Source organism: Cyprinus carpio, chromosome A10, assembly GCF_018340385.1.
Source record: "Cyprinus carpio isolate SPL01 chromosome A10, ASM1834038v1, whole genome shotgun sequence".
In the NCBI taxonomy this organism is placed as follows: domain Eukaryota; kingdom Metazoa; phylum Chordata; class Actinopteri; order Cypriniformes; family Cyprinidae; genus Cyprinus; species Cyprinus carpio.
In genome coordinates, this window is record NC_056581.1 from 8361970 (window position 1) to 8378720 (window position 16751).

The following is a 16751-nucleotide window of genomic DNA, read 5'->3' on the forward strand; positions in this document are numbered from 1 at the left end:
CTCTTAACTTGAATAGACTTTTTTTTTTATTGTAATTATTTAATTTATTGTATTGCAAATGAAATTACTTGATTTGGTTTGTGATTTAAATTTGCTGTTCTACAAAAAAAAAATAAAAAATCATATTGATGAAATAAAAAACATTGTGATTCTGTCCATTTAAAGATTTTTTGAGGACCAATGTTGTACATAGTAGCATTTAATAAATTCATATTGGATTGACAGTTTTATGCTGAACTTAAAACTGGTTGAGTAAAACCTAAAGTCCTAAAGCTGCACTGTAAAAAAAAAAAAAAAAATAACCCCCCCCCCCCCATTCCCAAGTTGAGACCTCAAAAACCTTCTTAAACTGGTTGCCTTAAACTTAAGTTTTCTCAACTTTTGATTTTTTTTTTTTTTACAGCAACTTCAACTATCAGGTTTTGTAAACTTATGGAGTTTTTATAATTTAAAAATATATTTCTAGTCAACTAAACACAAAATTGGAAGTTTAACTAAAAGTTCACTTAACTTAATATATTATGTTGATTAAACATGCACAAAAGTTTGTACAACTAATTGACCTTTAAGTTGAGTAAACTCAAAAATCTGCTGAAGCTGGTTGCCTTAAAATTTTAAGTTGGCCCAACTTATTATTTTTTACAGTGTACTTAAGTTAATGAAAAGTTTAGAATAATAATATATTTACAGTTGTACCAGCCAAAGTGCATGTTCAGAGCAGTTCGCAAAAGTCACGCAGCATCAGCGACATAAAATATGTTATCTTTTTTTTAATGAGGTGGAACCAAATTACTCTTCTTTTAAATATAAAGGGGTTGGAAAAAATAATGTGAACCTGGGAAACAGGTATCCTGAATGGGTACTGGGGGATCTGAAGCCCACAATTAAGTTCCCAAAAAGGATGCAGAATAAAAACATTTGGGGAACTTAAAACATTCTCTATGTGATACTGAAGGGTTAGTTCACTCAAAAAATTACAAATCTGTCATTAACTCCCCATCAACTCTCAAACCCATAAGACTTTTGTTCATCTTCCGAACACAAATCTTCCGAACACAAATGGAGATATTTTAAAGAAATCTGAAAGAGCCAAAAGCCTATTTATCCAAAACTCTGAAGTTTTAAAGTGCTCATAAAGAGATTAAAAAATATATATATCTAAAAATGTTCTAAAAATTCAGTCTTCATTTCCTCTGAGAAGAAGAACTGGACTGAAAGCAGAAGATACTGTACAGAGAGAGGAGCAGATTTGATCAGCATAAACAACAGAGAGGAACAAGTGAGTTACAGATTGTGTGTGTGTGTGTGTGTGTGTGTTTGTGTGCGACAAACAAATGTGGCATGTGCGCACAACATATATATATATATATATATATATATATATATATATATATATATATATATATATATATATATATGCCTAAAATGACTGATATATATGCATTATACCACTCAACCACACACATTTGCAGTCCCTCCAGGATTTCGCAGAACTTTTTTCTGATTTTTGCGGCCTAAAATGACTGATTTTACTGCGGCTTTTCTCAAATATTTGCAGCATTTCTTATTGTTTTGCAGTGAAAATATACCACAGACAACATTCTTCTAACACTGTAAGTTCGACTTTTCTGACTTCGAGAACCACTGTAGGTCTCCAGACTAAGGTTTGACGACACCAGCACTAGTGCCATTAAGTTCTACAGAAGGTGGCACCAGACAGTAAAGAACTCACCCTAATCACACATGTACATCTCGGAGATGTCTATTTAGTGTCTGCATTTACATATGCAAGATGTATTTTTAAGAGTGCTTGTTCATCTGCAGTACGTATATATATATATATATATGGAAATGGCCTATGAGTACTTCTCTGCAGCCATCAACTAGTGGTAATTTAATATCTTTTTTATTTTTAAATAATTGTTTGCTTTCCTACATTACGAAACTTTTAGTGTTATACATGGGGGAAACCTATGAAGGAAGGACAAATATTGTCACATTAAAAATAACTATTAAATTCGGTAATACTTAAAGCTTTGAAATGCTGGGAAAAGTTGTGTGAAGCATTTAAAAACACTCGAAAACATTAGACCATTTCTGCTGATGAGAATGCAAGGCTGTTCATTCCATTTTTGCGCTGCGTAAGCCCAAACTAGTAGCGCAGATTTGTTCCGCTTCCGGTTCATTTATACAATGTAGCTCGGTAAATCGGTCATGATGAGAATGCAAGGCTGTTCATTCCATTTTTGGAACTGAGAAACAACCTTTCTTTGACTGAATGCGCATTGCGTTGACGTCACGGTATTTGTCTAAGCCCAGATTCTGCAGAAAATCTGCTGGAATTATGAAAATGTGCGAGCTTTTGCTAAATTTGTGGAGTTTGCTTGATTTTGCGATAAATTCAGCGATCGCAAAAACGCTAAATCCTGGAGGGACTGACTTATAGTTTGCATGGACAATAAAATGTACAATACTACAATACTTTATTTACAAATAAACAACTTTGACTCAAAGTTGACTCATTTACTTCATTTGAAATGGCATTATTTTATTCTGTTCTGTGTGGCTAAAGTCTACACTTGTAATCTATTAACCCTACTTATCATGTAATATTTCTTTTGGGAAGGACACAGAAGGATTTTTCTCAACATACTGCAGTGTTTCAAAAATGACCATAAAATACACCAAAAAACACAAAATAAAATCAAAAAAGGAATTAATTAAATTTGTACACTGTAATCCAAATTTTCAGAATCTAAATCTTCAGTAGCAACCACAAACATCAAATCCTAAATGTTTCTAGTGATGTGTGCATTTGAATAGAGATCCGCATACCTTCACAGTGTAGACTGGTATATGATTTTCAGTGATTAGCAACTTAAATTCCGCTCTTTACCTCACACAAAACTATTGTATACTGCCAGAGATGACAATAACTGCAACACATTTGGACTGCTTTTGGTGCAGATTTTTGACATTTGCCATAAATAAATCACAGTATTGTGATTATTATTTTTTTTAATATATATATATATATATATATATTATATATATATATATATATATATATACACACACACACATGCAAAAAGTTAGTTTCATGCAAGTTAAAATTCTTACAAATGTCATAAAACTTTCAAATCCATATTAGCACTTAGTGAAAATCTACAAACGATTTTAACAGATGGTATAAAATGATTAAAAGCTTGTGTTAATTCAAAAAACTTTTGCTGCTATTGAGCTGTGATGGGGTAGGGTTAGGGACAGGTTTAGTGGTATGGGTATTTAAGGTTTGGTTAAAGGATCAACAGTGTACAGGGGTCAATTTGATTATTATAAGGGAACAGTTCAGATTGTTTATATTATATTGTTTTGGTAAACAAAAAAGTATTTTCTTTTAAATAAAGATTTGTTTCCCCTTGTTTATTTATGATTCAAGGAATATCCTGTTTAATGATATACTGAAGTGTAGTATACTAATGTGAGTGCTGAGGCAATAAAAACATTTTTTTCTTGCACCAAAATTACAATCTGTTATGTCTTTAGCAAGCATTTAGCTAAACTTATATACAAATTATGAATAGTTTCAACTTTAGATTGGCTACTGCAAAAAACATGAATAAATGATTAATAAATGATTAGTAAAGATGTGTGAATAGGGTCAATTCTTATTTTCCACATACTGCATAAAGGTATTAATGATTAGTAAACATTTATAAACATTTGAATGAATAGTTTCCACTAGATTGTGAACTGCAAAAACATGAACAAATAATTAATAGATTATATAGGTCTACACAACAAACAAAGACCAAAAATTAAGAAAGTTTTCAAAAAGAAAGTTTACTGACATTTGTAAGCATTAAATTTACATTAAATAATCATATGTAAATCATTAGGTCATGCTTAGTATGTTCATTAAACAAGAACATTATCTCATATTTCTAGCTTTGTGAATATATATTAAAGTGGTCATATGATGCTGCTAAAAAGAACATTATTTTGTGTATTTGGTGTAATGAAATGTGTTTATGCGGTTTAAGGTAAAAAAGTAAAAAAAAAAAAAAAAAACATTATTTTCCACATACTGTACATTATTGTTTCTCTTCTATGCCCCGCCTTCTGAAACGCGTCGATTTTTACAAGGCTTATCGCTCTGAAAACCGAGGTGTGCTGTGTTTGGCCAGCTATCCAGAGCATTGTGATTGGCCGAATGCCTTGAGCGTGAGACGGAAATGTTACGCCTCTTAACATATTGTGATGCCTTGCCAGGCCTGAGCGACAAGACATAAACATAAAACCCATTATAAACGTGATATAAGCATGATTTCTAGTTGTGCGTTCTTTTGGAAGGCACAAACAAAGTAGTTTCGCTTTCTCAACGAAACAGCGTCACACACCGTGGCCTTGAGTGAGCAGAGGTGGGGGAGTCGTGGCCTAATGGTTAGAGAGTCGGACTCCCAATCACCTTGGGCTTGCAGCAACCACATGTGATGACCCGGGCTGGACTCCCCTTCATCCACGGTGAAAGCCGATTCAGCCATCCACAGTGCAAAGTTGATGTATTTCCAAACAAAGTAGTTTTCACTTTCACAGTGAAACACACAGCATTTATACGACATGGCGGTGGTGGCGGCAACACCTATACTACAACGAGAATAAAAGGTGCGCCTTCTTTCTTTTTGTGAACATCTGGGCGGCGTTATGCAAATCTTCCCACATACAGACGTAGAGATGTGGGGGGCGTGTTAGAACGAGCCGTTTCAGGGGGGCGGGGATGAGTGTTAACTTTTACAAAGAATAGTTCTTTGGATTTGAGACTTTAGTCTTTGCAACTTGACAGATCTTCCTTTATTCACCAAGAGCTTGTAACACTCCAAAGAGAAAGGAAAATTTGACACAACATCATATGTCCCCTTTAACTAATGATCTGTTAAGCATTATATAATGTTTATTAATGATTTGTAAATGAAAGTTATTACAAAAGTGTTACCAAAAATACTTTAACCCTCTTACTGCCCTCACAAAACCACACATCTTTTGTTTAGATTAATGATTTCCTATAACTCAGTAATTTCAATAAATATTTGTTTAGGGATATATTATTTAATTATTAACATGTATAAAATTATTGTTTGGACAACTCTTTTTTGTGTATGTGTGTGTGTGTGCGGTGTGATTTTTAATAAACCAACTATACTGGGTCCAAATGAAAAGACTGTCACGGCGCGGTAGGTGAGCGCTGTGGAAAGAACAAGTTCTGGGTCCAAATGCAGGGAAATAATACTTTAATAAGAACAAAACAAAAGGCCAACACGGCAAAAACAAAACAGAAACGAATCACAGGAACAAGCCGGAAATGCAAACACTAGAGACACGTCAAGACAACAAACATAGCAAATAACATTAATTCAGGAAGGCAGAGAGGTGGGAGTGTGGAGAATATATACTAGTGAACAAATGGGGGACAGCGGTGTGTGAGTATGTGACAGGTGTGTCGAACTAGTGTCCAGGTGTGAGTGTAAGTCTGTGAGTGGGTGACACAGCTGAGCGGAGTGAAGGTAATGAGTCCAGGAGAATGGAAGTGGCGCCCTCTGGGTGGAGAGAGGGAGGAACACCGGGTCCGGACTCATGACAGGACCCCCCCCTCTAAGGAACGGATTCCAGACGTTCCAGTGGCCCCCCCGGAGGAGGAGGAGACCATGCGGTGGTGGGGGGGGGGTCCAGGTCCGTGTGCAGGAGGGGGACCAGGGGACTGAGGCAGAGCCGGTGGGGGTGGGAACCCAGGGCAGCACCAGGATCGTGAGCAGACACCGCCGCCTCTGTGAATCATGAGCGGCACCCGCCGCCACCTCGTGAGACTCGGGAGAGTCGTGAGCGGCACCCGCCGCCGCCTCGGGGGACTCGTGAGCGGCACCCGCCGCCGCCTCGGGGGACTCGTGAGACTCGGGAGAGTCGTGAGCGGCACCCGCCGCCGCCTCGGGGGACTCGTGAGCGGCACCCGCCGCCTCGCCGGGAACTTCCTGGGTCGGCCCCCCCCACCCTGACGGCTGAGCCACTCAGCTGCAGAGCCAGGTTAACGTAGTCCTCCAGCGTCTCGTCGGGGTGCCAGTACGGCATGAAAGTTTTAAAGGGCTCGGCCAGTCCTCCCCAAAAGAAGACCATAAGACAGGTCTTCTCTGTCGCCGAAAAACCGAGCCGCCCCGACGAAGTCCCAGGCATAGTTGGCTGCCTGAATTCCTCCCTGGCGGACATCGAGGAACATCCCTGCTGGACCCATATTTGCTGCCTGAATTCTGTCACGGCGCGGTAGGTGAGCGCTGTGGAAAGAACAAGTTCTGGGTCCAAATGCAGGGAAATAATACTTTAATAAGAACAAAACAAAAGGCCAACACGGCAAAAACAAAACAGAAACGAATCACCGGGAACAAGCCGAAAATGCAAGCACTAGAGACACGTTATGACAACAAACATTAGCAAATAACATTAATTCAGGCAGGCAGAGAGGTGGGAGTGTGGAGAATATATACTAGTGAACAAATGGGGGACAGCTGTGTGTGTGAGTATGTGACAGGTGTGTCGAACTAGTGTCCAGGTGTGAGTGTAAGTGTGTGAGTGGGTGACACAGCTGAGCGGAGTGAAGGTAATGAGTCCGGGAGAATGGAAGTGGTGCCCTCTGGGTGGTGAGAGGGAGGAACACCGGGTCCGGACTCATGACACATAGCAACAGCAGGATGCTCCAACGATTTGAAAAAAATGTATATAAATATAAGATGGTTGATGGTTAACTAACCGCACTACAGGGATGTCAGAATGCATTTTACTTTAATGAATCTCAATAGATTTGGCCCAAATTTACGGACACAAGATCCTTTAAAAAAACTCAACCCTCTTGAAAAACACTGAATAAATGTGTTGGAAGAGCTGCTAAACCATCAATAATAATAATAATAATAATGATAATTTAAAAAAAAAGATCAGCTAGCTTAACTTTTAATGTACCAGCAACAACCTGAATGTTTCAAAAGTCGTAGATGTTCCCAAACACCAGCAAGAACAAGCCTCTGAAGACTTTACACAGAGACTGAGTGAATATGAGATAATAAATGCATATGAACCTCATTTAAATGAACACAATCAGTACTGCTGAAACAATGAAATATTTCCAGTGTTCTTCTGCAGTGAGTTGAAGTTCCTTTCTGTATGAAAATTGGCCACACAAACACATATGAGGAACACAACACAGCCCACTGTTTGTTTGTTGGTATCTTGACAAAATATAGAAAAGGGAAAATGTACAGAGAACATGGGAGCATCAGTGGTGTCTATGAAAATGAATGTGTTACAAAAGGTGAATTTGGAAAAGAGACTGTGGACGGTAACACAACGAGAATCCAGCCATCCGGACTCACAGGTACTGAGATTAAGAATGCATTTCTCACACAAAATAATAGCACAAATTTGATAAAGATCACTTAAAGGCACAAACATTTGCTCAGTTTTCATGTTTTCAGTTGCTGTGTGGATAAACAAAGATAATAAAGTCATGATTGTTAATCTCAGGAAGGTATTGTGTGAAGATCAGAAGCTCCAGAGCAACTGTAGTGTGTTTGGTGCTGCTGTGTGTTCTTCTGCTGACTGCAGTCATAGTGCTGTGTGTCACACTCACTCAAGAGAGACAACAGCTCATATCCATGAAAAAGAATCTGACTAGAGAGAGAGTGCAGCTACAGCATGTGAAAAATGATTTTAAGAGTTGTCTTGCTAAAGTGTGTGTGTTTCATCAGTTTTTAGTCGTATATAAAAGGAATCTGATTGGATTCGTTTTCATAGGTATTTGTACATCAAGTGTAATTCTAGTGCGCATATATGGACTGTAGGAAAAGTGTCAACAAAATAAATTCAAATATAAAACCTGTTTACAATGAAAAATACAAAGAATGCACACATATATACTCTTTTTAAGTTAATTATTCACAGATGTATGTAATTCATAGACGATTTTATGTGTTTAGATACAATCCCCACCTTTACCCTTTAGTTTTTTACCATTACGTCTTCACAGACAATTTTTCCATGTGATGTAGTTATGTTTTCAATGACAACCCATCTTTTAATAATGGCATTGCTTATAGGAGGAAATTGTGGAGCCAATGTATTTTTCAACCTTCCAATAACATTTTGAATAATCAAATAGTGGCAGGGTTCTTATATAATCATTAAACTTCTGACAGAACAAGCCCTCTGTGTCATTCTGAGGTGAGCTGAACTTCTGTACATATAAATAGTTGAAACATTTCCACACATCAGGACACCCATCAGGAATAGAAAAAGGTCCACCTCTGAAAAGCTGCTAGTGTTATTAACTTGTTATCTTTAGGAGATATTTTCAGTTTATGCAACAAAGGGTTTAAGGCAACCAGCTTCAGGAGATATTTTCAGTTTATGCAACATTGTGATTTTTCTCAACTTGTTTTTGTAGGAAATTTTAGTTTTCTCAATTTTGTGTTGTATAATCTGAACATTACCATAAGTTGAGAAAACTCAAAAATTTCCTGAAGCTGGTTGTCTTAAACTTTTAAGTTCCTCTTCAGGAATCACATGTGTAATCAGTCCAATGGAAAGGCGAGACGTCATAGGCGGGTGACGTCATCGACCAGGAAGTTTAAAAGTATGTGCGGCCGAGCTGGTGTTAGGTTTCTGTCATTTCAGCAAAGCGCTCTGTGTGTGTCAGTCTTATATCTGTTTGTGAGTCTTATTTAGTGTTGTTTGTCACGAAATCACAAGACAAAATCAAACACCTAAGGTGAGGGCAGGCAGCGTTCAGGCTGTGTGTTCCTCCCTGCCCGCGCTACTTTATGTGTGGGGATACACACAGTTTGTTTGTTGTCTGCTTGGGAGCGAAGCACTCAGAGTCAGCTCTCGAAGGAGCTGACGGCCCGCATTGGTAGCATTTGTTACTGCCTTGCTTCGCTCTCAGAGGGCTCTCTTTGAGGAAGGAGACTTCACTAGCATTCCTCGCGGTGCCGGCCCCACTTTCACCGAGGCAGAGCGGCGGCTGTGCTCATTGGTTTCGCATATGGATCCGGTGGAGGGAATGTATACGGGTGAATCCCTATCTGCTTCCTTAACCACCAGATCCGGCGCTCGCTCTCGTGGTTTTGGAAGCCAGCACTATGGTCCTTCCCCGACATGCTCTGAGGAGAAGCTCCCCCTGTCTTTCTCTGAGGAGATTGATATGGAGGGCGTCAATGAGCTCGCCAGTTGCACAAGCATCAACTGCACAAGCATCAGTTACACAAGCATATTATGCCTGATATTATAATGAGCAGCATCAATGGGGAGCAGGGCTTGTGAAGTCAGCTCTCGGGGGGGGGTGATTGTGCTTTTCCTGCTGTTAAGTGCTTTTCTCTCGCCGGATATGCTTTTCTGTGTCCGTGCCTTTGATCTTGTGATTGCAGTCCTGCTGTTGCTGAGACACGGCAGCGACTGAGACCGCGGGGATCGCACATGATCTGGTGGATGGGTTGGAGACGGCTCTTCCTATCTCCACCCATGTTCTCCAGATCTAGAACTCATTCTCTAGGCTTGGAAGCTCTCTGAGTGACAGCTCGCTGCTGCGGTCTTCTTTTTCTGAGGAGATTGATGTTGTTTGTGTGACTAAGCGGCTCGCGCGTTGCCGAGGCAATGCCTATATTACATAATTTCAGTTTTGATGTGAATCTTACTACACCAGACCATACATCTGTGTCTAGTTGGTTGACTGCATTTAATTTCTGAGGAATAAAAAAAATGAAGTATTTATCTGACTATGAAAAGTTAGTCCAGGGCGCGAAAGTCTTCATTGTAAACGTCCTGACCCCTAAGGCCTAGGACTTTTTTAGGGCCAGCTCCCTCTGAGGAAGAGGTGCCTGTCTCTCCTCAGTGCCCTCAGGAGACTGGTCTGCCAACCCTGCCGGTGTTCCAGGGCGCAGCTGTCAGTTACCACCCAGAAACATAGCGGTGCTAAGAGGCTCGCAACCTCTATGGAGGTCTCTAGATCAGTTGGTACGGGAGTCCCCTGCCGGTTTGCCACTTCACTCGCGAGACTGAGCTTCTCTAGGCACACCAGAGGCCAGTCTCGCGAGACTGGTTTTCTTAGGAGGTGACCTGGCGGTGTGGGAACCCCTGCCAAGTGTGCTTCATTGGGTCCTGCCCCAAGCAGGGTCTGGGCTAGTCTTCCTAGTACATGACGTTGGTATGAGGGCCATTGTTTTTAACTCTTGGCCTGGTGTACATGATACCCCTACAGTGGTGGCTCAAGACCAAGGGGTTCTCCCCAAGGGGAAACCCTCTTCACATGCTCAAGGTCACGCGGAGGTCCTACGTGCCTTAGACATGTGGAGGAGACCTTGGTTCTTGTCTCAGGGTCTGGTGCTGGGAGCTCCTTGTCGCCATGTAATGCTAGTGACGGACATGTCCCTCACTGGTTGGGGTGCGGTCCACCCTGCCCGCGGTCTGTGGAGTGGTCGCAGTCTGACGTGGCATATCAATTGTCTGGAGATGCTGGCCATGTTTCAAGCAAAGAAAAGACTAAAACACTTCCTCCTAGAGCTAAGAGGTCACCATGTGTTTGGGCGCACCGACAACTCATCAGTGGTCTCTTACATCAACCACCAGGGACATCTGCGTTCATGACCCTTGTACAAGCTGGCGCACCAGATCCTTCTGTGGTCCCAGGGCAAACTCCTCTCACTCAGAGCAGCTTACATTCCTAGGCATCTCAATAAGGGAGCAGAGATATGGACCCGGGGAGTGGATTCTTCACCCTGATGTGGTGAAGCAGATATGGAGAGTTTTTGGCCAGGCTCAAGTGGATCTGTTTGCGACTCGAGAGACATCGCACTGTCCCCTCTGGTTCTTTCTGACTCATCCAGCTCCACTGGGGTTGGATGCTATGGCACAGATGTGGCCAAGGCTTCGTCTGTACATCCCCCCCCCCACGATTGCTCTGCTCCCGGGAGTTCTGGAGAGAGTGCGAGGGGACGGAGTCCAGCTGCTGTTCTGGCCAGGCCGGGTATGGTTCTCAGGCCTGATTTCCCACTTTGACGGCACTTCATGGGAGGTTCCTGCACAGAGCTTTGGAAGCTGTAGGTGTGGCCTCTGAGGAGGCACAACTCATAGCTTCCGGTCTCTCAACCGAGGTTGTTGAGACCATCCTCCATCCAGAGCTCCCTCTATGAGAAAACTGTACTTCTTGGTGTGGAGACCGCCTGCTCAAACCAGCTAAATGCCCGTTTGGTACAGTTCTGGAGTTCCTGCAAGCCTGTTTATCCACAAGATTGACCCACTCCACCCTAGAGGTCTTCATGGCAGCCACTGCAGCCTACCACGCCTCTGTCGGTGGCCTTTCAGTGGAAAGACACCCTCTTCTTACACGTTTCCTCCACGGTGTGCTGAGGCTGAGGCCTCCGGCCAGAGAAGCTTATGCTAAGTGGTGGATCAGGATGCTATTCCATAGCCTTGAGTCCTCTGATCTCCCCTCTTCTTGGGGGTCAAGGATCACTCCTCCAGAAGCTGGCCTTCTGGACGGCGGGCCCTGCCTACTTTAGCGACTTCTAGCTCCCCTTTTCTCTCGCCTTAGTTGTGCTTTTCCGCACTATGCAGGGATTTGCAAGTCTGGTGGCGTGGGCATCTCGTTCCCAAAGTGCTTCAGCGCAGCTTGAGATCCTGAAGAGGAACGTCTCAAGTTACGCATGTAACCCTATTTCATCAAGGGAACAAGACACTGTGTCTCGTGCCATACTTCCAGCATCCCTGCCAGCGCTTGCTTCATTCCTAGAAGCTAACGCCAGCTCCGCCGCACGTGCTTTTAAGCTTCCTGGTCGATGACGTCATCCGCCTATGACATGATTTCTCAACTTTTTATTTTTTGCAGTGTATCTGAAATAATATATTAGCCTACATTTGGGTTATATTTCGAAACACTCATCTTCACTGTAACTCTCTGAAAATCAATAAAGATATGACTCAGAAAATGGACACAGGAAAGACTGATTTCTATGAAATTCCTGATGCTATAAGAGGTGAAATCACAATGGAGATAGAAGACTCGAATACGACGAGAATCCAGCCACCTGAACACACAGGTACATAATTTAATAATTAATACTTTTACATATGAAAAATAAAAGCACAGTGACAAACCTTCAAAGAGAGAGAGAGCAGTTATGTACCTGTGCTGTATTAAATGCTAGTAAAGGAACTAACAGCATGTCTTTGTTCAGGAAGTGATTCAGCGAGAGACAGAAGCTCCAGATCAGCTGTAGTGTGTTTGGTGCTGCTGTGTGTTCTTCTGCTGACTGCAGTCATAGTGCTGTGTGTCACACTCACTGAAGAGAGACAACAGTTCATATCCAAGATTGAAAACCTGACCAATGAGAGACAACAGCTAAGAAATGAACTTCAGATTCTTGGTAAAGTTTAACCCTTAATCACTGTTTGGGGTCATTCTGACCCCACTGGACTTTTCCTTCATTTTTTAAAAGTGTTACCTTCAGCTCAGGGGCATGAAACTCTGTGACTTTTCCTACATAATCTATCTAAACATGCAAAAAAAAAAACTGGGCTTGATTTGGTTGTTCTAAAGGTGTGTAAAAAGTTTTAACCGTTTACGGTGTTTGGGGTCCACATTGAAAATGAAATGAAAATACTTTTTTTACATTTTGTTTGTCAAAAAAATAAAAGTAAATCCATTATAAATCTGAAATTTTCTACATATAAACCAAAGTCTGGTCCTAGAGCATAAATAAAAAGTAGAACGAACTTTCTATCTCATACACACACACACACACACACACACACACACACACACACACACACACACACACACACAAATGTATGTGACTGCAACAGAGAGCATTTTTACAGAAATTGCCAAATAAAATAAACAAAACTGGCATAAATCTAAAAAAAAATTACATTTAAATCAAGGTCTGGTCCTAGAGCATAAACACAAAGTGGAACGAGCTTTCTATCTCATACACACACACACACACACACACACACACACACACACACACACACACACACACACACACACACACACACACACACAAACACACACATGTATGTGACTGCAACAGAGAGCATTTTTATAGAAATTGGCAAATAAAATCAACTAAAACTGTCATAAATCTGAAAAATGTCACATATGCAACATGGAACAAGCATGTTCCATAATTGTTGATAAATAATTTTCTGAAATAAATAGTGTGTGATTACAGTCATGTCATAGTGGTGACTTGTAATGTTTCTGCAAATGTATGTATAATAATTTGCAAAAGCAGATAATTCAAAATATATCAGACAACAACAACAAACTCTAACTTTGAAAAAAATACAGATTTCTGTATGTATTTCAAAATATTTAAATATATATTCACAAAATATATATCATAAAGTTGTGAGGAGAAGTTGAAGAAAAATGAAGTGAAAATGAATGAGTCTCTATGGACCTCTATTGGATACATGTGGTCATTGCACTTTAATTCCTTAACTATAAGAAAAAAAGTTTTTTGACTAACCTCCAGATGGCAGTATTCTATCCCTCACACATAGAGCAATGCCCAAAAAGATCATCATTTAAGTGATTTTTTCTTTAAAAAAAGAATATTTCATGTGCCAATTTATGGCCTAGTTATGTAATTGTGCAGTAAATAGGTAAAAAAAACTTCAAAATTTCCAAAAAAACATAGCATAAATGTATAGTTGAGAAGTAACTAAAAAAAAAAAATTATATTTGGTTTTCCAATATAAAAAATGTAAATTTCCTTATGCAATCGCTATTTAAATGTTTGGGGGTCAATCTGACCCCAAACATCTTAAGCGTTATCCTTTTTTTAACAATGATTAAGGGTTAAGTATTTGCTATATTGCAGACACAGCTAAATCATGGAGTTAAAGATGGCATTGAGTTGTTGTCTCAGTAACTTACACTAAATACTGTTTGAGTATACTACTGTATCTGCTAAGTTACAGGCAGGTGAGTGTACATTTTGGGAAACTGTAATAGCTGAACTGGTTGTATTTACAGATGAATGGATTTACTATCAATCCAGTTTTTACCACTTGTCAACTGAGAGAAAGAACTGGGTTGAGAGCAGACAAGACTGTCAGAAGAGAGGAGCAGATCTGATCATGATAAACAGCAGAGAGGAAAATGTGAGTTTTGTGTACATTTGTGGTATTTAGCTTCTAAGTAAGTGATGCAGATGGAATGCCTCTATTTATTTGTTGACAATATAATTGTGTTGTCTGTTGACATTTATTATAAATTATATAAAGCTATAATTGTTTCATATGCTCAGGATTTTGTTAAGAACATTACTCATAATAGAGAATTCTGAATTGGTCTGACTGACAGTGAAGTGGAGGGCAGATGGAAATGGGTTGATGGCACCAACATGACCTCTGGGTGAGAAATCACTGAACTGAAGTGATTATTATCTAAACAATGATTCCCACAGTCAGTATTATATCACACAGAAAGCAGCACTTGTAGCGCTTTTTTCCCTTTCCTATATAGATAGATAATGGTGCGCTCTGAGTTCGTATGAATAAACTTTGGTTTATCAACTATTGTGAGCTAAGTGTTATTTACTCACTTCAACTTGTTCTATGTAACTGTGTTTGTTACTTAGTTCCTTGGGTCCCTTAAACTTTAAAATAAATTCAAATAAAAATGAATTAGAATTTAACTTCTGTAAATAAATCAATTGTTTTACCAATCAATGAAATATCAATGTATATTTATATTTCCTTTTAACTCAAATAATAATAAACTGAAAACACTCAAGTAGACTGTAAATAACAATTTACTGGATAAAAGGTAAACTGATCACGTTTCAGGATTTTTTCCCAAATGTAAAATAAAATTATTTAAATAAGCAATATGAATTTCACAAATTCACACAAATGAATAAAACAATAAAATCAAGTACACATTTCACATTCACTCTTTTTGTAAATGGATATTTGTTCCCCTCTGTTGTTATACTTCAAATTTGAGTCATCAAACTCTTACTCAAACTTAATAAATTCTTCAAACAAATACTAAGCCGGCAATATGAGCTCACACTTAACCTCAATCAATATGAAAGTTCGTTATTTTCACGTTGCAGGCCTGTTTGATGCTGGGGTACGTTGGGGTCAACAAATAAACAAACGACCGCTTCACTCAACACTGAGCAACAAAAAAAATAAAATAAAAATACCTTGAACCATCCAATCAGAAGAGCGTGTTTCACCTCACGAGGTTAGATGTCCGTCAACTCCACTATCGCGGCGATTTCCTTAAGGCCAAAGGAATTCTGAGCACTCACGTTAGCTCACAAGTCATCTGTAATCATCCTCATCTGAAACTGCCACGAATCCTCATGCTGACGACTCGCCAACTAAACACACAATCCATCCGAGCAAGATAGACACTGTTCAGTCTCTATAATTAGTCCATTCGCTGCATTAGTAAATGGAGGCTGGAATTAACACAACCAGAAATATTTTGAGGATAAATAATTCTTACCCGTCTCTGTAGTATCAGTTTCTGTTCTCATTCCGACAACACCTTAACTACATAAACTATTGTAACACATTATAGCATTAGTTACACTATATATTTTGTGAAACAATATAACACCAGATGATCGCACGCTCTTCTCCCTCGTGCTCTCCCAATTCTTCCTCGTTCAACTTTGCCCTCAATTATTCCCGCCCCCTTCACCTTAATCTAGAGCATAGATTGGACACCCAACGTGGACAAGTGAATATGATTGGATAAACAGAAGAAATATAAAAATACAAAAATAAAAAATAATATCAACTTAATTAACATGGAACTTATCCAAACCCATATACATTTATGAAATGCACATATGTATATATAAAAAAAAAACACTTCGTAAATTATTACACTGGGTTACACCCTCCCCTTTCCAATTGTCTGAATGTCCTCATCAGACATTTAAATCAAAATTTTACAGTCTATACCTGGTTGTTCATTTAGTTATTTTAACTCTGACCTAGTCTTATAATGACCCCTCTATGGACAATTTCAATTGGGTGGTCACTACTTCTTCCTGGTTCGTTATAAGTGAGTCTTATAACAGGCTTTACAGGTCTCTTACTATGGGCTCTCTGACTAGGAGGCATAACCGCTTTTGGTTTTGTACACTTCCTTTCAGAAACAGTCACAGTGTCTGATTCAGCTTCTGAGTCTGACTCAGATTCAGCAACATTATCATTTTCAGTCCACTCTTCCTCAGCCTGATCACTTTCCTCATGACCAGTATCATCAGCTTCTTGCTCATTTCCATCGCTATCAGGAGATCTGTCCCTGGTCCTCTTATTTTTCAGCAACTTGTGCACATATTTCTGGTAAGGCACATTAACCCTTTCACATTCTGACTCTGAGGATTCTGTCATCTCAAATAAGTGATTTTGGGTTTCTTTTTGCACTTTTTTGTGTGTTTGGTTTGAGTTTGAATGTTTTCTTGTCTTTTCAGGTAATGCATAACCTGGACTCTCCAGCATTCTCACAGACTGTCCAATCGGTAAGAGGTGATCTCGATGTATAGTTTTGACTCCTCCACCACGTTCAGGTTTCACCTTATACACTGGTAAGTTAGGCATTTTGTCAACTACCAGATATGGCAAAGAACTCCATCGACTCTGAAGCTTGTGTTTTCCTCTCAGTCCCAGATTCTTCAACAACA

General features: G+C 39.7%; 1 protein-coding gene across 4 annotated transcripts in view; it reads right to left on the reverse strand.

Annotated features, from left to right (window-relative positions):
- Positions 1–16751, reverse strand: part of LOC109055178 (cell adhesion molecule 2-like) — a 360969-nt gene that overhangs the window by 106148 nt on the left and 238070 nt on the right. The gene's annotated exons all lie outside the window — the stretch shown is intronic.